Source organism: Meleagris gallopavo, chromosome 1 (assembly GCF_905368555.1).
Source record: "Meleagris gallopavo chromosome 1, MGAL_WU_HG_1.1, whole genome shotgun sequence".
Lineage (NCBI taxonomy): Eukaryota > Metazoa > Chordata > Aves > Galliformes > Phasianidae > Meleagris > Meleagris gallopavo.
The window spans coordinates 81,405,957-81,431,123 of NC_139404.1; the positions used below are offsets into that span (position 1 = coordinate 81,405,957).

General features: G+C 39.9%; 1 protein-coding gene across 17 annotated transcripts in view; it reads left to right on the plus strand.

Moving 5' to 3' along the window:
* ZBTB20 (zinc finger and BTB domain containing 20) overlaps positions 1-25,167 on the plus strand; it is a 455,562-nt gene that overhangs the window by 263,899 nt on the left and 166,496 nt on the right. For 16 of the 17 annotated variants that reach the window (XM_085237458.1, XM_085237517.1, XM_085237467.1 and 13 more), the window contains one exon: positions 21,118-21,220. The gene's annotated coding sequence lies outside the window, so the exon portion shown is untranslated. Of the gene's footprint in view, positions 1-21,112; positions 21,221-25,167 lie in introns of all 17 variants that reach the window. The other variant, XM_085237444.1, reaches the window with a different exon arrangement.

Below are 25,167 nucleotides of genomic sequence, written 5' to 3' on the forward strand. Positions count from 1 at the left end.
TGTATCACTTCTGTTAATCTTACGCTGCTGTAATGCTAAAGAAGGCCAGGGCAGTGCGTGGGTTGTTCCATTCATCTTTTATCATCTCTCATGTTATCTGAGTTGAAGAAATGAATCATCTCTTGACTAACATTTTCTACTGTTAACAAAGTAGGCATATAAGAAACACAGAGTAGCAGTCAAAATATTTTTATTTTGAGGTGTTATCCTGTTCTTTGAAACATGTTGTCCCTGGCAAAAGAACAAAATGTTTAATGGCACCAATGTATCTCACATGGGATATTAATTAGGAAGCGTTCTTCTCCAAGTTATCTTTTGAGTTTGATTCATTTAGGAAGTGTATCAACATACATCTCTGAGCCCCATGGTAATACCTACCTCTTCAAACGCTGCTGTTCACCTGTGACGCATAGAGGAAGTCAAGTCACCATTCCCTGGTTTCACGTCCAGTGTAAATTGGAAGGACAGCGCACAATGACTGGCATTGGCCAGTTTTTCACTGGAGCTGTCAGTGGCTTTGCCGTTGATTTCAAAATTGACCTAAATGTCAAATCAAATGCAACCCAAGTTAAAGAACTTGCTATTTCATATAACCGATAAATAAAGCCATTGCAAGGGTTGGTGGTTTTACTGCTTGGCAATTTTTGCAAATATTTTATTTGGTCCTGATCCATTTGGGGCTCCCAGTCCCTCCCAATGATTCAGTTTCAGTCTAAAGTTTGACTAAGCCCAAAAAACAGATGGAGCATAGATTAAGCCTCTGAGTGTCCTCTGGGCTTATTTTAGAACCATGAAGAACTGCAAACTCCTCTTTCTTTTTTTCATCTATGGAGCCTTGGCTGTAGACTTCCATCAGCACTGTGCAGTGAGGGTTAGTTATTTCTCACGGTGCACTGCAGTCATGGAACCTCTCCCTGAACCTAAGCTAAATAACTAGTTCTTAACAAAACCCACAATTAGGCTGGCCTATTCTCTCAGTAAAGAGTCATATACAGACACAGAATAAGCTTTACGTCCATCAAAGCCTTAATCCAAATGGTCCCAGCTTTTGAATAAATGGATGTTAAGATCCAAAGTTGGCATTTGCATCACCTTTCTACAGTGTACTCAAAGAAGCTGACAGATCAGAACATCCCAAACTTTCAGGCAGTTCACATCACAGGCAGAAATATAATCGATTTTTTCTTTTCTGTAAATGGGCTACACTGAACTCCCACACACGCTTTTTGGTCTGATCTTTGAAACTTATCTCTGATTTACTTTCTCCCTCCAGGCAGTGTAAGTCTGAAAGACGTAAGTATTTCTGAAATGGAAAGTTCTTAAAGCACAGTGCAAAATGTCTGAAACTTCAAACTTCTGCCTGTGTAACACTTGCTCTCTGGATAGACTGTAGTCAAGGGCTGTCACTCTGGTGACTTCCACAAAGAAGGCAAAACAATGTTGAATGTCTTTTTTAAGAGTCTCAGTGTTGTTCTAAACCTCTTGGAGTTTAAATTATTTAATTAATCTATTTATTCTGCAAGTCTCTGCAGTAGTAAAAGAACTTGTCTTCACTGGTATTTATGTACAACAATGTGGAGAAAGTCAACAGTCTTTCTTATTATGGTATAAGCTGCTTATTGACTCTAGTCCAAGGTTATAATGGTTTGTCTATGGTCTAAAATCATTAGGGTGAAAATCTGCAATTTGAAATCATATTTTAACTGTCTGTTTAAACACTCTGGGACAGTAAGATGATAAATTGTCTCATTAGTGGAAACTTCTTTGCTTAGCACATAGTGTATTTTGCTATAGCTTCTTTAAAAAATCAAAATGAATGCATACAGCTGCTCTTTTATAAATGCCCTGTTTACTTCTCCAGGAAGACATTTCAGTTGCACCATCCCTTCCAACTGGAAATCCCAAAGTGCTGTAGAAATGCAGCTGAATTAAACCTCCTGGTGATACCCATAGGTGAAGTGGAGAAGGTATAATCTCCTGCCTGACACAATCAAAGAGCAAATGGCAGTCTTTCACTTGCATTCAAACCAGCATTTTATGCTTTTGGAGAAGAGAACATATACTTATATAGTAGAATCCACAGCACAGAATTCAGCATACCGATTCTGTTTGATGTGATATATTTTTTGTTCTGTTAACTGCATCAACTGAGAACAAAGCACAGAAAAGGTTGTAATTATAAAGATGCACAGACTCAGAGGTACTGGGACATTTATAAAGTACAAGAACTTAAGCCATACTGAGAATCAGTTTTCACAGTAAAAGCAAATGCTTCATTTCAAGTACCTTTCCTCTTTTAAGGTACTGTAAATGTTTTATTAATTTATTTATTTTTGCCCCAGAGATTGAACAATGGCTTATTTCCCAGGGTCACAACGTTGAAACAACACTTTTTTTATTTTCCACTTCTGTAAATCAGAAAAGAAAGTGAAACTTGAAGTCATATAAGAGGGAAAGTTATGAAAGTGAAAGGAATTTGGCGGATTGGAGCTGGATGATCTTTAAGGTCCCTTTCAACTCGAACATCTGATAATTCTGTGATATGCAAGTTTTCTTGGTAAAGCGGCAACTAACTGCTGATCACTAATTATCAGCTGCAAAGTTGTATTGTGATATGGAACATTTGAACAGTTAACTCGTGATCTCAGCTGAAGGATAAAGGAATAACAAGGTGCATGAGCTGTAAAATGAAGGCTTTTCTTACCGTCCTGGATGGGGAAAAGAAGGATGGGGATAAATAACACGATGAACGTGAAGAGAAATATAATAGTCCCTCGCAGACCTGAACCTCTGCTGCAGATCTGTCACTGTGTGGTCTTTTTCTACATCTCACTTGCCCTTCTATAAAATGGAAACAGTTTTGTTTTTTTTCTGACCACATAGGTCTGCAGCACAGGAAAACAACTTCACGTTTAGCAAGGTTCAAACATGCTTAAAACTCCTTTAAATCCAGTGCATAGATCACACCGCTGCTGCATAGTTTGTTTTTCCCTCCGTGTGTGTTTCGAGTTCCTAGAATAGATGCAAGTTTCAGAGCTAGCATGGGTTTGTGCTGCTGGCAAAACAAAGCAGGTGCAAATTACGGTGGAAATGAAATAGCTAGTGCTTGGAGGCGGTGGAGTGCCCAGTTCACCTCAGGGTATGTGTCTGAGTTCACAAAACATGACTATCATGCATACCCTGATTCATTAGATGTGTTATCCAGCAAACAAGAAACCTAATCATATTTGAGTGGGAACATTCTTATGATAAACTCTGCTTTAGTGAAACTCCATATATAGTGCAATTTCTCCCGGCCGCGTATATTACACGGTGAAGAAAAGCTACCCTGCTGCGTATCAGAAGGCTGTAATTTCATTTAGGGGGTCTATTGACATCGTAAACTGCAAGAGCAGAGCTCAAGTGGCTATTTAAGTCATAGGAACTTCAGACTGAAATTACTGCCTGGCAGTAATTGCCCCTCCCCGGCGGGCATGCGGGCCCCTATGTACGTACTTAATGTTTTCAGCCATGTGCCTATAAATAATAAATCTCTTCCGTGGCCTCTGAAGAGAGCAAATCCAAAATACCGGTGTTATTTGCCACTGTTGCGATGGGGCACAGCCCTTGGGGTAGGACTGAGCATCTCGAGCCAAGGCGGTGGCACTTGGCGATGTGACATGATGACCGATGCTCCAGAGCCCGTCCTCTGCTGGACCCGGAGCTGTACGCACATGGTGAGCAGCGAGAGGTGAACGCACCTGTGCTGGCTGCCAGGGCTGTTTGTTGCCATCATAGCTGACACGTCTGACCTTTCCCACTTGTGTGCTGTAGACATCCAGCCTGGCACACGCAAAGATAAATGTGTCGTGCCACCTGTGGTCCCCAGGGCTACAGCGCATCTCCTATTTATACTGCACCTCCCTCCAATCACTGCCTGCAGCACTGGGGCTGGCATGCTGCTGGAGAGGGGCGGTGGAGGGGAGAGGGCTCAGTGCTGCCCCGAATCTGTGAAATTTGGGAGCAAATCCGGATCCACCAGCAGCATCACCCAGTGCACCTGAACAAGAATTTCCCCTTTTCGGTTTTTAATGCACAAAGAGCTTTATCTAAACTGACAGAATTTTGTGTATGTCACCCTCATGGGTTTGTTTCCAGAAAAGAGTGAAGTTAGAGAGTATTTGAGTTTTATCTGGAAAGTGAGGTTAACTGTTCATTATAGCTTGTCAAGAAACCTTAAATCTAAGCCAGGCTCAGGAAGAGACTTTCAGTAGGGCTCTGGACGAGAATCATTACGACTGTCTGCCTTATATGCCAGTGTAGGCATTTTAATTTGGACATCTGAAAACTCAAGTGTGCCAACTTCATGTAAATTTTGATCTTTGTTTCTCTTATCCTCTTTCTTTCTTTCTTTCTTTCTTTCTTTCTTTCTTTCTTTCTTTCTTTCTTTCTTTCTTTCTTTCTTTCTTTCTTTCTTTCTTTCTTTCTTTCTTTCTTTCTTTCTTTCTTTCTTTCTTTTTTTTTCCAGATAGTGAGAAAATAAGTATTTTTTGTACTCAATGTTTCTCAGACCTTGGGGTGTAAGATAGGTGTCAAATTGCCAGTGGGAACAGAAACTGTATTTATTTCTTTTCTCTGAACTGGTGTCCTAGTTTCAGCCAAGACTACTAGTCTGGCCATTCTTACATTTCGTTTAACAGAATGATGGTTCACCATGTGAAAATTATGCAAAGTGTCCGGTCATAGCATTAGTATTTCCATTCTTCATAAAGAAAACTTTGTTTTGGTTTTGAAGCTGGCTGTTTTTTTTTTCTGGAAAATCAATTAAACCACTGCCTCTCCCTCTTAAATGCCACCATCCTGTGATTCCTGTGACAGTAGTATGGCTCACAGTGACACAGCAGCGTGGAAAGTAAATAAGCAAGGTTTGTATAGCTATTAGCCATGGCAGTCAGCAGTAGCAGGGCAAACTTTTCTGGTCTGAGGGGAAGCTGTTCACGCTTGCATTTCATCTGAATTTGAGCAGTAAACTACATTCCTTCGTTTGGATAGATTGCTAATTTAGAGAACACGCTGAATATTCCTCACAGGTCTGTGACAGCACCGTGTAACATGGTATAAATGGGAGAAGTGAATTTTGATTTCTGTGTTGCTGACTGTGGGGATCACGAGTGCAGGTATCAGTAGCATTTCTGCTTTTTCTGCTTGTGTCAACAACTAGCCAGGTCTTTTTGTGCCATTCCTTACCCACTTTACTTCCACTTTACTGGCTTCTGAACCTCATTATGACTGATGTTATTGTGCTGTCTGTGAGAATAAAATGAAGTCCACAAACTGTGGATAACAGCAAATCCCACAGTACAGTGAAATCAAAATAGGATGTTGGATGCCAAGACTTAGAGTTCTCATGGTCCTTATCTCTGTATGGAATAACTGGAAGTGGTTACAGTTTCCTTCGTTTAGTATAACAGAATGTATTGAAGGTTGCATATCTTCAGTGAGATACTGACTGCCTGATGGCATGTGTCCTAATTCTGGGACGTGGTGTCCTGGCGTGAAGATAGGGTAGCCTTTTGTCCCACTGAATCTCAAGTGCCTGAAATCTAAAGCTATGTTACTGTATTGGTGTCTGTCCAACAAAGATGTGTGTTCTACTTGTAGCATGTGGAAAAATGAATAAAATATCTAAAGTTAAAAAACAATTCATAAACACCATATGCACATACATACTGCATGCACAACTTCTCTTTGAAAATATTACAATGGGACACCCTTCCAGATTCTGGTTGCAAAAGACTGTAACTTAATTTCTTCTACAGGTTTTTAGTCAAGAAATACTGCTACAGAATCTGTTTGCTTTCAAATCTGCAAAAGTATAATAGAGTAGACTGTTCTTTAAAATGAAACATTGATCTGTCTGTCTAATCTAGAGTGTTTCTAAAGCTATCATCCTCTGTACTGGTAGGCAGCAAAAAGTAATTCACATTTGGGGACACTGAAGCAAAAATTGGCGAGCTAACTTATCTGACACCATGCTTTGATGGAGTCCACCTGACACCAAGTCCTGTGCTGTAGCTGCTTAGGTCGACTTGCCAGAGAGCTGATGTGGTCTTTATGGGAATGTGGGAGCAGTGGGCTCTGCAGGTCTGTGAGTTGTATCATGGGGAAGGAGTATCCTTTGGATCCCAAGATCTTAGGCAGAAGAAAAAGGACTTTTTCCGTATGTGCAGCACCAAACTTCTCATGCCCTATAGCTTCTAGAGGTGGCATCAGTGTTTCTGCTGAATCCCTGGCTCACCAAAAAGACCAACAAGTGGTTTGAGTGCTCTTTTGGTCCCGTCTCCTGTTTGCCTGCTACAGCCACATCATCATTTGTTTCGCTGGCACAGCTCTGCAGTTTCTTTATAAAACTGGAGAGAAGCTGTGGAACTGGGTTAGAAAGGAGATGGATGACTTTGCTGCAGCACGGAAAGAAGAGAGAGTATCTGACATATTCATTCTTCCCAATGAAATCTGCATCTGGGTTTAATATTAGATAGCATCGCTGAGGATAATTGTGGTTGGCAATTTTTACTTTTTAATGACTTAAAATGACCTGTGATGTATTAGGCTCAGCAGTGTCATTCCCGAGCATGGCTTCATTGTGAGACTTCCCGCTTTCATGAGGAGTGGAGCAAACAGGGCCACTTCATCCATATTGGTGCTTTCAGTGTGCAGTATACTGTGGTATAGAGAATGCTACAGCTGCTTTTATTCCAGAAATACCAGTAGACTGTTTGATATTATATCAGAGAGACTTGCTGCTTCTTAAAATTGACTGCTCTGTAGAGCAAAGAACACAAGTACAAGGGCACACTGAGTCACTAGCTGTATTTAGATGTGTTTTCGCATACTTTCGTGAGGAAAGATGTACACTTGACAGGAGGAAAGCTATTTCTTCTCTGTCAGTCAGTGGAAGGCAGAAAGTTTAGTGAGAAGAGATCAGATGGACTTGAATGAATTTTGTAATTCTGAACGTATCTAGGAAATAGAGCTGAATGATGTATAGAGAACTCCTCTGTCAGTGTGGAAAATTAGAGATTTGAACAAGATGAGTTTAATACTGAAATGAAATGAGAAGAAGTTTATGATTAATAGGGTCTGGCAGAGACAGCTTACTTATATATAATTTTGGAGGGTTAGGAAATGATCCATGAGCTGATGCGAATCTGAGGGTTTAGGGGAGAGAGGCAGTCCCACAAAGAACCCCAGCTGGCTTGCCTGTTTTCAGAAAAAGTTCCAAAAGTTTTCTGCAGGAGGAAGAAAAATGAAAGAGCAGAATCTCTGATTCAGAAATCCTAAGCAGCTCTTAAAATATTTTATGAGATTGAAAAGATAAATTAGGAAGAAAGTGTTTATTGAGCATAAAACAGGTTGTTGGTTCATTCTTATCATTAGTCCTGCATCTGAAGGTTACCTCAGGGGAAGGCGGTTTCTCTCTGGATACTGCATCTTCCCAACCAAGCAATTCTGGACATTGAGACCAGGTTCTTCCTGCCTCTGCAATGATCAGCATGCCATCCTGAAGCGTCAGTTAGCTACGTTAACTTATAAATTGCAAAATATGCTGATAGATTAAATTTGCCTTGTCTTACATGGCCACAGATGTAGCTCATAATCATTAAAATTACTCATTCGTCTGTGAGGAAAACAAAGAAAATTATTTCAGAGAAGCTAGCAGAAAAGGATAAGATTCACAGCTCTCTCATTATCATCTTTATTCTAGGTAAATAATTTGTGCTTTTATTACATTCTAAAGAACTTTAGAAACTTGGATTGTATCTCCCTCCAGGACATGCTGAAATTCTATGTATTTTGCCTTGCTCACTCTTATTTTGAAATGTTCCTTCAGAGCAACAATTCCTTCTCCTTTAAAACTTTTCCCCATGCAAGAGAAAAGCCTTGTATTTTCATACTGATGTTTTCTATTTTACAATTATCCTCCTAAAGTCAGAAAAGGCAGATTAATTACTTCTAATGCAGAATTCTCAATAAACAAGTTTTGTTAGGAGTGAAGAAACTGCAACTTGTATCTTTGCCTGCCTCTCTCCAGAGCCCCTTCCTTGTGCACTTTCCTTTAGGTGGCACTCCCACATTAACTTGTGTACAAGCTGAACAGCTGTTTGTGATTTGTCATTTATGTCTTGAAATATGATGGAGAGACTTAGAAATTGTATTAATAGTGGTGTCCACATCCTCTCTTCATTAAAAGTTGAAAATTGCTGTTCAAATATTTCATAATCAAAAATTAATCCCAGTCTACCTGTTCCAAATCATATATTACATCCTCTGGGGATGAATCCCAAATCCCCATTACAATTTGGATGTTCTCTCCTCTGGGTATTGATTACAAATTCTGGTTATTGTTCACATACTTTGTCATAGGGGGAATTAATCTCAAGTTCCTGTCTACTGTTCTGGGATTGAAAGCTATCTATAATTAAGATTTTTCTATTAAATGGATATCAAAAATGAGCTTTTCTGTCTACATTTTTTGGGTTATCTTTTGGCAAGAAAACTGAGTCTCAGCTCAAAGAGAGATTATTAATACTGAATATTTGTATCACCAGCTTGTAGTCCACCGAATTCAGGCGTTTTGCAGGAGTCAGTGGCATAGTTGAAGTGTTCCCTAATGCTGACATTTGGTAAGAAAATGTGAAAATTTTCATGGGACTTGGCAGAGTGAAACAAATACGATGGCTGAATAGAATCAGATGCATTGCATCAGAATTGTAGAGGAATATGTAAGTGTGTGTTTAGCGATCATGAAGCACCCTACTGTTGCAAACCAGTTTCCACGTGAAATCAAAACAATCTTAGCAGTGTGGAAAGGAAGAATAATCTGTGCTCTTTTTCAGCAGTGGATACAATGAGAACGAACATTCTGTGGTGAGAAGGAGCAGTACAAAACCACCAGATAGGTTGTATTTTTGATGTGTGAATCCATGTTCTGATTTGCGGCTTCGCCTGTAGTAACAACTGCTTTATTTTTACATAGGTATAGTCTTTTGTGTGTAACGATGCAGAGGATAAAAGTTTTCAGTTCCACGGCTGTGTAGATCCCTGGTTTTCTTTTCTTTTCTTTTTTTCTTTCAAAAGGAAGAAAATCAGATCAAAACAGCCCTGAATTTAGAAAAAGTTGGAATCTGGACCTGCACTTTCTTGTTTCAGACCCACTGCTGCTACTAATAGACATGGTGTTTCCAGTGGCAACAGTTGGCTCATGCATTCTTTCACACTTCAGAAGATATCCCTGTTTCCCTTTTTTTCCTTCTTCTTTAGCAGTGGGCAGCCCTGCAACCTTTTGATCATGCCGACTTTGTACATTACATGACTGAACTCAGCTATGCCAAACATCCTTTTAGAAAGTTGACATTTATGCCATTTGAAAAAAGAGAGGGAGAGAGAAGGGGAGAGGTAGAAGAATGAATCCTGACTGTTTCCTCCTGCCCTTTTGATTAGGAGAGCAGTAAGTCAGCAGAAGAGGTGGGACTTTTAACAAGCAGGGGTGCATGCAAGCTGGTTGTGGTCTGTGATGTGCACACACGTGAAGGAAAGAAGAGGATGAAAGTTAGACAACAGCAATCAGAAATGATTACAATGAATTAATGGATAGAAAGTGCAAGGAGACAATCAAAGAGACTAGATTAGAACAAGGAGGTGGCCTTTGATACTCTCCTAAACTAAACGAAGGAATTTGAATTCGAGAAACTTTCAAGGACCCTTTCAAACATAATAATTGTGATTATGTAATGTCTTTTATCTGTTCTTTCATTTTCAATTGATATTTTGCATTCATTTATTATTAATTTTATTTTATGCAATCTTTGATAGTTCCACTCCTTCCAGATTTCTTCCCACCTTTGTCTTGGAGATAACACTGAGTCTATGGGACCAAAACGGCTGTTGTTAACATGCATAGCATACAAAGAAAACAGGGACAATGAGACTTAACTGTACTAGTGTTTGCAAAGGAAGACGGGGAGAGAAGCATCTTGCATAACTTCAGACAACTTCATGTGACTTTGTTATGTCTAACTTGATCCCTTCATTTAGTTAAAATGCCAAAACCTCATTAAAAAACTGACTCCATTCCTGCAGTAAGTTAGACAGTTGCCCCACTTGCTCCCTTTCCAACATGTTCACTTAGAATTTTGTGTTCTATAAGCATTAGATTGCTATTTCAATTCTTCCAGAAAAGAGACAGATTTCTACAGACAGTGCTGGCTTTTGCTGAAGGTGAGCTACTGGGCTGAGTGAACCACTGGGTCAGTGCTCTGTGACGGCTCCTCGTTTACTTTTTAAAACAGGAGAGGAAGAAAGAAGAATGGAAAAGGAGTGTGTGTGAAGGGAGAGAAGGCCAGAAGGGGCTGTAACGTTAGGCAGACTCTTTAGAAACCTTAGAAACCTTTAAAAGTAAGCTTGCAATGATGTGTAAAATAGTTCCCAGTGTAAAAATCTATATTGATTTTTTTTCTTTGTTTGTCTACAGATTATTCTCAGAATAGAAAGCCTTTGACATTTTGCCTTATTCTATATTTAAATCAGTCGTTTGTGTCATCCACTCTCACATGCATGTGTGTTCTGCCTGATCTGCAGACGATGACTGCTTGCTGCTTCCTCCATACCATTTGTAGAGTGGATAACTGGTTGGAGAGCCTCCTGCAAGACTGGCAATTGTGGGATGTCTGATGGTAGGGAAGATCTGCTTTAGGTAGTGACCAGAGTGGGTAATGCTAATGGCTGGGTGTTGTAATCTGGGATGCAGTTGATAGCCATGAGTGTCAACCTGTAGGAGACTGGTGGTTTTCAAAACTTAAAGCTTTCTATGTTTTTAGGAGCTGGAGCTTAGCTTCAGAGTCCCTGTATTCATTTGCAGTCAGAAAATTGACTTTGTCTTTTGATTGTTTTTTTTTTAATTCCTATTTATTTGCTTTGGTGATAGTAGTCCCAAATAACCTGCCTGACAAAGTGATGTGGAAACAAGCTCCTCTTGAACATTCCTTGCGCTTATTTTATAGCTGCTGGGGTCCGCAAAGGGTTGTATGGTCAGAGACAGAGGGTACTTACAAGAACTTTGGGGCGGGGGGAAGAATGTTGACTATTCTGCAGCAAAAATGTAAGTGGAAAACCACGGAGTCCTGCTCAGCTGCTGAAGCTGAAGATCCTTTGCAGCACATGAGCAGCCTACCTCACCGAGCTGACCCGAGCTGTGTTGGGGCTCCTGCTCCAGAGTAGTCCCATGCCACAGCATGCTGGTCTGCACAGGGGGCAGCTAAGCCTTGTAGGAATTGACTGCCCAAGGGCAATAAAGAAAGTGGCATATGGATCCCAGTGGCGGTGTGCAGACAGGCTTGCGAGAACCATATTTTTAACAGCTTCCTATAAATGGCCCGTTTATACCTTTCCATACATCATCCCTTCACCTCCTTCCTTTTTAAGTGATGTCTTATGCATAGATTTCTCCAACTGCATTTTGCATTATTACGGTTTAATGATATTTGAAGCTCTTTCATACATATTTGAGTTCACTGATGTAAATGAAAAAAGATAAATAATCAGCATACTTGGTTTATCTGATGACACGAAGATGTTCTATTATAAGTTTGCCACTTTCTTGGATAAGATCAAGGACAATATCAAGTATAAGGAGGGGGTCCAAGTACTACCAGAATGATTCTAGAGTTAGAGTCCTTCAACATCCCTCCTTTGCAGCTTGGCCCCATTTGCGCCTCAAAATATGAACCGTTTAACCAGTTCTACCCCTTAAACTGTGTCACTTATGGGTTTGGTTAAAAATGAAAAAGATCCGAGTGCCTCCTGACTTTTTTTTTTTCTCTGAGAACGATCATCTCTCATTTTGGCTTCGTTTGAGGATGCTCCGCATGATCTCGAGGGTGTCGCCTCCTCGACCCCGCAGCTACTGCTGACTTACGTTCTGTTACAATCTATTAGGAATCTTGAGGCTTGAGGGCAGAATTTTGTGTAGGGATAAAAAATGCTTTCATGTTGGTGCTGTGGGATATTTTTTTTTTTTTAATTCTTTCTCTCATTCTCCATTTCATGAAAATTCATTAATCTGTGACATTTAAAGACTCTGTCTGAGAGGTGTCTGGAGCAGCGGCCGGCTGCATACATCAATAGTTTCTCAGAGTCTGGCACTCTGTCAATATTTGGGGGCCTCAGTAACAGCACTTAAATGCACTGCCTGCCAGCCGTCACGCTCTTAGCATGTCTGTAAGAGTCTGAATGAGCGGATATTAGCACGTCAAGTCCTTTCACAACTGGCAACACTTTAGAGACAAACTGCTTGGTAGGTATCTCTCCTCTTCCCTCCCCTCCTGTTTTCTGGCATGCCTTCTTTGTTTATCTGATATGATTTATGTATTTACACACAAATATGCATCCTGCAAGGAGGCATTATAAATCCCGAAGCTGGAGGTGGTATTATGGCATAATCTATATAACAGTGGAAATGGGCTGAAGCTGGATTTGGACCCAGGACCAGATTAAGCTTGAGTTGACTCCTGGGCCAGTTGAGTCAGGAATGGAGTTTTGTTTGGATTTCACGGTGCCAAAATCTTTAGAGTTTAATTCCAAATAATAAGAATCTTGGACAAAAATTTTACAGGAAGTGCTACTGTGGCAATATTTCAACCAGCTCCAAACCAGAAGTGGAAAACAAGCCATTTCAAGACTTGGGTTGTATTCAAATCAAAGCTGTTAGAGCAGGTTCAGAATCCAGACCTTCTGTTCCTTTTTTAATCCTATCCCACTGCATAAATTGGATTCACAGCTGAATATTACTCTAGAATACCCATGAAACCTCCCTGTTTAGTGGAAAAAATCAGGGAAGCAAAATACAGCTTTTTCTTTTTTCCCTGTATGGTAAGCACAGTAAAAGAATTTTGATTCACAAATATTCATTGTACTCCTCCCCTCCCCTCTTTTATTTTATTGAATTTTATGATCAGAGAGTGATCAGTGCCTTTTATGATGCATTCATGATTATTTTCTCTTTACCCATTATTTGCCACCTTTTGCTTGTTATGTTGCTGAGGTTGGAGCTCTGAAACTGTGCTGTCTAGGGATGTGAGTGCCTACAGTGTCTGTGAATTTAAGTTGGCTTCTGATAGCTGAAGTTTAGGCAGAAAGCAGCCCATGAAACTCCATCTGAATGTTTCTAAATATCCTTTTTGTAATATTCTTTTTCATTCGTATCTCATGCCACATACACCAAAAGGAGATGAAAGGATGGCTGCAGAGAGCCCTCCAGTAGGAACATATCCATGACTGAACTTAGGGAACAAATTCTTTGAAGAATGAATATGAACTTGGGAGCACTCTGAAAATCACATCCTTATCATTCCTTCTTTACCACGTCCAGTAACACCAGCCAGTGCCCCTCAGCTGTGACCTTCAGCACATCCTTCAATGCTAGCTTGAGTCAACAGCTTCTTAATCCTTTTCCAATAACATCTAGAAACTTTTTTCAATAAACTGCCAACCTTCACCCAGTAACACCTGCCAAAATTTAGCATGATAAGGAAATAGACAAAATTATTCTGCTAGAACTACCTTGCAGGAGTAAGTCAGCTCTCTCTCTCTCTCTCTACATATATATATATATATATTTAACTACCTCTTCTCAAACATTTCTCTGCTCTTTTTAGCATTCTCTTATCTGCTGTCTTTATCTTGAATTTTCCCTTTCTTCAGCCACAGCTGTGTCTGACCTCCACTTTCCTGTTTGTGTCCCCAGAGCACCTGCACTCATACAGTATTTTGTCACCTGTTGAAAAAATAAAAGGAAACCCCTGTGAAAGTTTACAAATCTCTCCACTGAGGTAGTGAGTAACAAGGGAGGCATTTATCCCTGCTTCGGGCCGGCAGCAAAGGGAAAATAAACAGGCTGAAGGCTTCCTTTAATGTTGGTGATGCTTCTGGCTAGATGGCAGCAATGGCCAGTAAGTACAATCAACAGAGAGAAGGATTTATTTTTAATTATAATAATTGCTTCTTTAGCATGGCATGGAGGGGAAGCAGGGGCATTAGCGTGCGGGTGGGAATCACTGACTGCAGATGTGGCCCTTGGACAGAGCACAACCCTGTTGCTGCCGAGCAGCAGGGCCTGGAAGGCTTTAGTGGTCCCCTCGCAGGAGGCTGTAGATGAGGCTCAGCCTCACAGATGAGCAGGCTGTGAGATGGCAGCAGTATGTTTTGGCCTGTTAAAGAGCAGTAGTCAGAAGAATGGAGAGAAATTGTACTCCAGGATAGCTGAGGTGAACAGGACTGGGCCCATACAATAAATATGATCACGCAGTTACTCTTTCTCAGTCTGCACTTTGTTCTGCCTTTTACGGTCTCAGCAAATTAGCACACGAGCTCACAGTAACCCACGCACCTTTTGTAACCAGGGAGTACATCTTATGACATAATGGGGCACATTTTCAACTCTGTCCCCAGTGTTTTAAAAACGTGACTGATTTTATTGTCTGTGACAGCCCCGTATGCTCTGAAAAACCTCCCCACCCCCAGCCCTCAGCACTGCACGTCAAAGTTGAAGAGTTCGTCATTTCGCATTAGTTTCTAGATTATTTATTTTCTAAGAAATTCTAGCCACCTTCTGGGTAAGCAAGTGGGCCCTGTAGGAGGTATGGGGTCTCCAAAGCAGAGGCACACTGACCTCTTTCTTCCAGCCTCACAGACTGCTTCTATTTCTTTACAGATACGCCCTAAGACTGCGTTAGGAGCTTGCATTTCCCATTCATACCAGTTGCGATATTGTGGCCAAACCTCATAAGGATATAGAGGTTACCTGCTTGGCATTTCACCAGGCAGCTTTAAAGCCACCTGTCTTGCCCTGTCTGATGGGCTGAATGGGTTTATCCCCAAATAATGGGGACATAAAAGTGCCAAGGGGATCCAGGGTTTCAGACTTCATTCATTACATGTCCCTGTTGGTTCCTAGAAGCAGTAAATGAGATGCTTTCTTTTAGCACTGGAACTGATGAAACAGGAAAAATCTAGACTTGCCATCCATTCATATTGTACCTCTATTAATAAGTAATTAATTAAAAAAGAAAATGATGGTCCCATGATGGACCACTAAGTATATGCAAGTGAAACTGTTGGCATTAAAAAGAGATTTGATTGCAGTCAAGCAGTTATTTATGTTATAATAAATCATGCAGACTCCAGTTAAGATAAGCAATCTATTATGTTAGATGCCATTCAGACACACTTCAGGAGGTGTATCTAATGCTTAAATTTGCTTAGAGACAGCAGAGGTGAAGGATGGACAGACAGACAACCATAAAGAAGTGAAATAACTCACCTTGGATGCAGAAGCAGGGGCTGAACCAAAACCAGAAAGCAAATCCCCCGCCTTCCTGGTCAAACTCATTAGCACTGGTCAAGTGAGCTTATTCACTGCTGTGTGTATCTGGCCCATACTGTCTCCTCCCATGTCGAATGAATGTTATGGAAGACTGGAGCCAGGGCTGGTTTGCACTGCTACACTTGAAGAAGAGCCATCAGAAATAGCGCTAGAGAAGTCAGGAGCTGGTGGACTTGTAGTTTAGCCCTTAGATTTAGATTTGGGTAAAACTGTTGAACCTAATGTTTTCTGTGCCAAAATCTGCTTGCCTCAGATACAAGTTAGCCAAACCTGTGGAAAATAAATAATCTGAGGAAAAAAAGAATTAAAAGAAATGCTTTGTAAAGCCAAAAACTTTTGTCTTTTGTGTCTAAACAAGATTTCTGGCTTTGTTTTGAAACAAAGCCTACTTTAATTGAAATGTATCTAACATGAACAAATAGCTACCCCATTTTATAAAACTGCTAGGTGTTGTTATTTTCTTCCTTTCAGTGTTTGCAGTTTGGTCAGCTACTCAAATAAATCAGTTATTTGCACAAGTCTAATTCTTAACTAGAACATAGGACCCTGTGGACTTGGACTGTATATTTTCAATATAGTACGTATTTATAATGCCAAGTACCCTGCATGGTACTCCATATACAGTAATAGCAAGTAGTCCAGTACCCTGGAGAGATGGGGAAGACCCAGTGCATTTTTGCTCTTCGTTTTTTATTTTCAGTTGTAGTAATATTTTGGAAGGTGTTGCTTACAAGATAAAATTTGCATTTATTTGAGCTACTTACAAATGGGGTTCACTGCAAAGCTACCATTAAAGGGAAATAAAGCAGAAGAACAAAAAATGCATTCTCAGCAAAGTTTGATATGTAGTCACTTTCAGAGAACCTTGGTGCCACAGGAAAAATGTCATCATCTCACTCTAACACATCCTCTCTCCCAAAATGCTGAAAAACAAGCAAATACAGAGGTTGTTTGTGAAGTACTGAGATGCAGATACCAACCAACTATATTGTTGACTATTTCCAGTGTTTCTACCTTGCAAATCATTTAGCTTTTCCCTATGGGATCATTCCTATCTTGAAACAGTTTCATTGAATGCAAAACCCAGTGCCTGTTTATCTGTGACTGACTTTCAAGGAGAGGGTACTCTGTGTGTGTTATATGTAACTGGTAAAAACTGAAGGAGTCACTTCAACTTTCTCTGTATGTTGCTCTTGTTCTTTTTTTAACCAATGTGATTTCTTTTCCATTTTTTTTCTGCATTTTTGTGTGGTGATATACAACTTCATAACCATTTTAGAGAAAGGCTTACAGGACAGAGTAAGGTTCTGGTTACTCAGTGTGATCAGTCTCATTCATCTTGCTCTTTTCTTGCAGAAGTGCCCCTCAACACGAGCTGACATCCACAAAGCACTCTTCAGTGCTGTAGCCTGGGTTCTGGAAGTAATGATGCTCTCTCCAGCTGAAGTTCTTTACAGTGTGTGGGGCTGATGCAGTTTTTGGAGCTGCCCCAGTTCCTGTTGAGAGGCTAAGGCATATGGCCCTTGTGGTCCTCCTATAATGAAATTAATTTCTTCCTATGAACCCAACTGTTCTCTTAGTTAATGATGGAGAAAGATGCCTGTAGAGTTGCTTGGCCTTGCCTGCTAAGTCCTTGAAGATTATGGCCAGGCTTTTTGATGGAGAGTTCTTAAGCATTCACTTCCCACAACTGAATAATTTTAACTGTAGAAAATACTAGTACTGGTGACTGATCCAGTGACTATCAAATAGGGCGCTAGGATTAAAATATAAGAAAGTATGTTTGTCCAAGCACTCTCCAGCTTCCCACTTATACTTCTAGCTGACTCCTAGGTCAACTTTGTGCATGTTTCTGGAAATTTTTCTTGACATCTATGAAGATGGTGTGTCCTTACTTCCAAAAACCAGGGGCACTTCTGAACAAAGCAGGAGCAGTCCCCAAGCTGTCAGATTTCTCTCTCAATTCCATTGCCTTAACAGCTGCTGCATTTAAAACTACCTGCTGATTGGTGCCATGTTATTCAATGTAACTTGAAATGTGGTAGGAAAAAAGAGTAGATAAGATGAGTGGAGCTGGAGAATTGCATGAAGGAGCTGAGAGTATGCTGTAGAAGCGTGTAGGAGATCAGGCAAGTGTTTTTACTGAGTATATGTGCATGTAGAGAGTAGGGAGCTACCTTCAGTAGTCTTCATTTGTTCAGGATTTCTGCTGTTATATTTTGGCAGTCTTACATCGCTAGTCTAACCCTTATGTTCAAAATATTCATATAGGATCATTGTGCCTCCGAGACTTGAACCTTCAGCAAGTGAGATACAGGAGCACACCTTCTGCAGTTACAGTCAGTGCCTTAGTGTAGAAAAATTTGGAAAAGTGGAATTCTTACTGCTAGTGGTTGCAGTTCTCTTTGTGCACCGACTACTCCTGTACCAAGCAAAAGCTTGTCTACACCAGAGCACAGGGCTACTTACTATCCTCATAATCCATTTCCTTTTACAAACAGCAGTGACTGATCTGAATAAGTCAGAAGGGAACATTCATATCATATGTAGCCTTTTTTCTATGAACTTCATTAAGCCTTGGACCATTAGCTCAAGATATGTGATTATTTTGTTTGTTCAAACAGCTAGACGAGCTGAGTCTCCTCTGAGTGTTTCTTTCAAGCAAACCAGCATGACTGAAAACTGGGAGCTTGCCAGAAAATGTTACGTGAAATAGTAGTGGCAGGTTCATCTTAGTGTGGGTGGAGAGAAAACTGTACCCTCTATCTTACTACTTCAAATGTGTAGTGCCCATATGCCATAGATGAGCTGGTTTATGGATGGAGTACGAAGGCTACTACTTGATCTATTTTATGCAAACAGTATGTGTGCTGTAGATATACTGTCTTGTGGATATGATTATCAGTTGTTGATGCAGTCTAAACACACAGCATCAATATTCAGTATGCTATAGACAATTCCATTTTTCACCTTTATTTTTCACCTTTATATTTAGTGTTAGTACACAGAGCCAAATACTAAAAAGGAAAAAAGAAAAAAAAAAAAAGGCAGAAGGGGTCACATGATTAAATTAATTCCATTAATTATTTAGAAACAATCAAAGGAAATACAAGACATCTGGCTTTAAGCCCAAACAACTCATGGCACTGCTGTTGCCTTGTAACCTCATCAGCTTTTAGTCCAGTCATCTCTCTTCTTCTTTCATTAAGGACACAGGAGATGGCCCCCCTTCTTTCCTGCCTTATTTCTGGCAGCTTGGAACACAGATCACAAGACTGGGCTATACAGTTGTCTGATTCTGTGTATTAAATCTGATTAGTTTTATGATGAAAAGACATCCTCCTGCATCCCCATGGTATACAATAGTGTTGCAGTCACAGGTTGTGTTTTTCTCAATATAAGGAGCTAGCTAATATAGGAAAGAAAATACTGTTCTTATTGCATTGCTCAAAGTCCTTAAACATGTGTGTTAGCAGCATACAGCATAGAGTGAGAGATGGTTCCTGTCCTGAAGGGTGCACAGCCAAGAGTGGAAAGGGATTGTCCCACTCTCTGCTCTGTAGCCTCACCTGGAGCTCTGTTGCAGGCTTAGCTGCCACAACATCAAGACATAAAACTACTAGAGAGTGTCCAAAGGAGGGCTACAAAGACGGGGAAAGGTCTGGAGGGCAAAATGTGCGAGGGGCAGCTGAGGTCCCGTGGTGTGCTCAGCCCAGAGCAGAGGAGTTGAGAGGGGAGGCCTGATGATGGATGCAGCTCCTCACAGGGAGCGGAGGGGCAGCGCTGAGCTCTGCTCTGTGTGACAGCGACAGGGCCCGAGGGAACGGCATGGAGCTGTGTCAGGGGAGGGGCTGTAGGGGTTAGGGACAGGGTCTGCACCAGAGGGTGGTGGGCATGGAACAGCCTGCCCAGGGCAATGGGCACAGCCCTGAGCTGTGAGAGTTCAAGGAGTGTTTGGCCTTTGTTACCAGACACAGGGTTTGAATTTTGCGTGGTGCTGTGTGGGGCCAGAAATTGTACTCAGTGATCTTGTATGTCCCTTCCAACTCAGGATATCTTGTGATTCCGTAACAGAAAGGCTGGAGAAGAAATAGCATCACAAGGAGTGGAAGCAATTTGCCCAAGATTGTGTAAGAAGACTGTGGCAGAAACAGAGCCTGGGACTTACCCAGTCCACTGGTCTTTGCATACTTCTTTCCCTGGCTGAGGGCAGTGGTTCTGCCCTTTGTAGACGTGACCAGGCATTTTCCATTTGAATAATTTTTCAGCAGAAATTCTTTTTCTTGAAATACAAAATTTCCTTGGGAATAACTGTTTTACCCAAGAAAAGTCATAACAAGTACGTCCCAGCTGCTCATTCTGGAAGGCTCTTTTTCTCTGTTTTCTAGCTAGTCTACAGAAAATTTCCATGTTATTTTAGTTATATCAGGTGGATTTTTCTAGAAGCACTTTCTCATGGGGAAAGAAGATCAACTTTGGTTTTCACTTCCCAGCTTAGGAGTTTTTGCTCCCACCCGCAGTGATTATATCCCCATGATAAGAAAGTGCTGTTTTCTGTTCAACTCTGATCCTGTGTTTTTACAGGTAACTTAGTGTATTTAATCATGCAATTCTCATGTTCTATAGCTAACTTAGTATATTCAACTTTCTAGAACAGTTTTACTGGAGCAAAACAAAGGATCTTGCTGATTGTTAGGATTCTACTTTCCTGCGTACTGGTGAATGTGAACCCATTTTGATTAGTCGCAAATGTGTTGAAGACATTCTCATTACATTTACTGTTAGTGGAGGGATACTAACTTCTTGCATTAATCCAAGAAGCATACTTTCACTGGCTGCTGTTCTCTTAATGGTTGCTAAGAGTTGCATTGAATAACTCTTTTTTTTTTTTTTTTTTTTTTTTTTTATGAAACAGTGTTGAAAATTCTATCACTGTAGGGTTATCTTGGCAGTCTTTTACTTACTCTTTACTACTGTTTTGAAGATGCACATTTCCAATTATCCATTAAAAAAGTTCTCCTGAAATGAAACAAGCTTCCTTGGTTCTGAAAAGTTTACTTGAGACTACTGCTCCTTATCACTTGTGCTATTCCATAGCCTACACTTGTCCTCAGAAAGTGATGGCATCAGATGAACATATTGGCTGTGATTTTTCAAAATATGCAGTTAACCACATTTGATTCCCACTGCATTTGATGCATGTTAACACTACCTTCAACAAAGGCAGTGTTAGGCCCATGTAGAAGGCTTTAAAAAACAAAAAACAAACACCACCTCTAGCACCCTGGGCTATTTGCAGGCAAGAACATATGTTGTAAGTGCTTATACTGCATTACAGGGTGTTTAAAGGGACTTAACCTGCTTTATGAGTAATAGCGTAATGCATTTGGTGCTACAATAGGTATGTTTCTCTAATGTTGTCCCTCTAGGTTTATCATATGTTTTCAAAATATTGTATCCTTTGAAGCTGATTTTAGAGACATATTCTCCATATCCAATAACTCACAGCTGAAGCTATTCCAAGGTTTAATGTATTTATTTCCTCGTACTGAAGCCAATGCTTTTTATTTTGTTGTCCTCAAATGTAGTCATTATGCGTAGCTTGTTGTTTATGTAAAACTTATATTTTTTTCTTTTTTTTCTTTCCCTTTACTTTGCCTTTTCTTAACATCTACATGGCGCGTTGATGGCAAGAGCAGCAGTGGTTGGCAGTTTTCCTCAACTCCACAAGAGAGAGAGAGAGATTTGGTTGGAATGAAACCTTACTCTTCGTACAGTCGGATTGAGATGCAGCTTTGAAAGGTATCATCCCATTTTCTGTCTTGAAACCAAAGATGAAAACCACTAACAGGTAGAAATTTCAATGCCAAACCACCTGTTAATTCACTGCAGAAAAGCCCTTTGGCAATTCAATTTTCACTGTATCCACTTGGAACATTTGTGTGGCAAATAACCACAGTATCTGTCTGTACCTGTGTTTTTGGTGAAGAAGCTAAGTTGATTGGGAGTGTTTGGACTGAAATTTAGGTTGTTAGACAAAGACTTTTATTATCTTGGTCTTGCTTTTTGACTGGAGTAGCGTTCATCGCTCATATAATTGAGACTAATACTGAAAGTACCAATCCTGAAGTAATACGCTCTACATGGTGAAGTGAAAGGAGATTCATTTAAAATTCTGTGTATGGAGAGTCCAGATCTGCTTCGTATCTTGGTGGTCAGAAGTGAGGTGTATGGTGAAACTGTGAAAATGAAAACTGTGAAATACTCTGTCAGTAGTAGCAATACTTACCTTTTAAGAGCACTACAATTCAGAAAATCATTTCAAATTGAGTTAAAATGTTATCCTTGGAGTGCTATACAAATGCTCCTTCTGAACCGTGCTTTGCAAAAACAGCCACTGTTTGTTAATATGGCATTAAAATTTTGGACTCCACCCACAAAAATTAATAACATTTTTGAAATAAAAGTGATGTAGGATACTGACACATTTATGTCCATATGTTCTTGGGCGTGTGTCCTCCAGTGCATGATAAAACTAGAAATACCAGATATTCTTATTTTTCTTATTTCCTGTAAAGCCGTACTGAGAAAGTGGGAGAATGTAAATGATGGCAGATTGACAGGCTTTGGCCCAAGGATAATTGTACAGCAGTACCATATTTTATATTTTTGTATCCTCTTATCTATTCTGTTCTACTAGTAGTACTAGTTGACTTCCATGAATAAATGTAATTTAGAGCAGACTAGAGCCATGCTATTTATATTTGTGCAGACTGTTCCATGCTTGTGCAACAGTTATTTCCCATGGATCTGCAGCGTTGTCCAGTGTCATGCAGTGCTTTCGTATGTATTTATGACATGAAAAGTGTTTTGAAACAACATGACAACAGTAAAAGCTGCATAGTAACGGAGTTACCCTTGGCTGTCCATATAATATCCAATTAATGTGGTTACCGTGCTCTGAAGCCCATCCAAAGCTGAATAAGATATTCTGAAACCTGGTTAAATACATTTTTTTTTTTCCAATTTTCCTAAAGATTTCCATTTCTGATGCTACAACGATAAGAGGACACTGTAATACATGTCTTCAGCAGCAGTAATAATGAAGGATGTGAAGTATATCCCCAAAATCTAAAGGTGTGAATTCTAATCAACAGTGAACTCTGTGAGAATTCCATGTAGTAAAACCTAATTCTGTGCTGAAGGGGAACACTGTGAACATCCAGCATAAAATAAAAGATGTTCTGTTCCCTGCTGCACTATCTTGAGCCAAACTCGGGATCTAAAAGTGAAGCGGGGTTCTTTCATCACCAGTCATAAAGATGCTGTAAGTCAGATTGTTCCCTTAGGCTGTATTTGACAATGTAGTAAATCGAGCTTTAGGAACTTTCTGCAAGATCGAGAACTCTGCCACCTCAAAACATAAAGCACAGATCCATTATAAATGCATTCTTTCTCATGCAGTTTTTGAAAACGTTTTGATGCTTTGACTTCATGCTTGCAAACTGCATACTTTATTTGGTATCTTGTGTCCCCCACTGCTATCGTTAAAAACATGGAAGGGCTGGCAGAAATGTGATCTCATGGCCTCACATGATCCAAATGAAATCTGCACTTTGGAGATATCCACTAGTGCATGGTATGTTAATATCAATTATGATCAAGCACCATCAGCTGTTTGTTACTCCCCTGCATTTTGTCATCTTCCTGTTGTGTCCTTATAACTTCAGTCTTCCCAGAATGTTGCACAGGCAGCCGTAAGAGCAAAATCTGATCTGTGTTCAGAACGGGATCAGAAAATATGCTAGATTTTGTGTATATGTATCAACACCTCCTATTCAGTGAGCTGTGTTAAGAAGAGTGAAAAAAGCTAAGTCTTGTTTCTTTCACTAAATGAAGCTAGAGTGGTACTGGAAAAGTACAAGGACAAATTCTTTTTTATATAAATTCTAGAAAAACTGATGGACAGACAAAACTTCAGAGTTTTGATTTCAGGGTGAGTTTGAGCAGAATTAAAATTCATCTAAAATTCTTATTGTTTTTCTCTGCCCTTTGCTCTTCTGTGAACGCATCATGCCCAGATTTTGCAATTGCAGCTTTGTGCTTAAAAGCCACATTGACACAATGAATGTCCTTACTAAATTATGTTTCTGAAATCTTGCAGGGAGTTTGTAGTTTGGAAAGACAGAGCTGCATGCAAAGCTTTTCACTTCAGAAATGTTGTGTACTTGGACCTGTACAATTTCCTTCCTTCTTGGTAGGGAAAGATGATTCTCAATCTGATGATTTTGGTCTCTGGGAAAGAAAAAGAGAGGCAGAGGAGGGAAGAACTTTCTAATGATATTGTTGATACAGCTATCTTTAAAACCTATTATTTGGAATTTGGAGAAGTTTTTGATTTGTTTTCCTTCTCTCTCTGACCTAATTAATTTCATAGGACCTCCCCATGGACGTAATTTATATGACAAATGAATTACATTAAAATTTGCTGTCATGGTATAAAACCTCTTGTTTATGGTAAATTTAATATGTTTTTGTTGACTTCCCTCTATAAGTATTGAGCTACCAGCTATAGTTTGTTTTCTTTATTTTTTAAATAATTTTGAATATATAGCAACTTATTGTCAGTATTAAAAATATTTGAAAACATAAATAATTAGGAGAAACATTGTAATTCAGCTGTGTTTAACAAAAAGCTTCTAAAGTGGCACTAGCTTTTCCTTTTTTAAAAATATAGATTATTGTAGAAAAGAGTCAAATAATAACTAGTATTGAAGTGTACTCACCAATTCCAGCTTATTCTAGAGTAGAAACATTGACTACCAGACTGTGCAGTATGTTGTAGGAAGGCAAAGCATATACCATTTTCCATACCATTTCAGGACTGTCTCATCTGCAGCATTGGTATCAACATTTTGAAGCCCGTGGATCTTTTGGTTGGCTGCTTGTTCCACCCCATTTTTGTATCTACTCAGTCTACTGACTTCACTAAGATAATACACACATTAAAACTACCTTTTCCTTCCAAGGCTGTACTCACTTTTCTGAAGGGCAAAGGAGACGTGAGAGTGTACAGATCCTTGTGAAAACAGTCAGCAATTTACTGACAAGAGCAGAAGGTAGTTTGCTGTAATTTAGGGCCAAATACAAGTTTGGAATTTATATGGATTTTAAAAAATCTTCAGTTACACTGCAGCGAGGTACTTATTCTTAGGTTGGAAAATGACAGTAAGTTTCCTTTTCTACAGAGAATAAAATGCAGAAAATAGTTTAAATGGGGATAAAATTATGCACAGTAAATCTTTAATAATTTATGTTTTGATTATATAGAATAATCCAAGGAAAGGAATTCCTTTGGTAAAAATGCACTAAAGACAGCAAAATATCCTCACGTTAATTCAGAAAAATATTCAAACCAGTGCCTAAGGTTAAGGCTGTGCACCAGCACTGCACGGATGAGGGACATCCGTGCCCTGTCACGGGTTTTTGTCCAAATGTGGCAGGGCTGCAATGGCCAGCCAGCATCCAGAGCAGGATTCGAGGAACATCCTCTGTTAACTGTGAGGAGCAGCAGAGCTGTTAAATTTGCCTCAGGGGATGATAGCAGGGAAAGGCTATTGTGCCTATGTATTTTGAAACACTGGATGTACTTTTTTTTTTTTTAGTTTTCTATTTCCATCCCACATTCCCTGCTTTTATAAAGGACTCCTAAGTAATTTCCAAATTAAATTACCTCTCTAGCAGTTTTG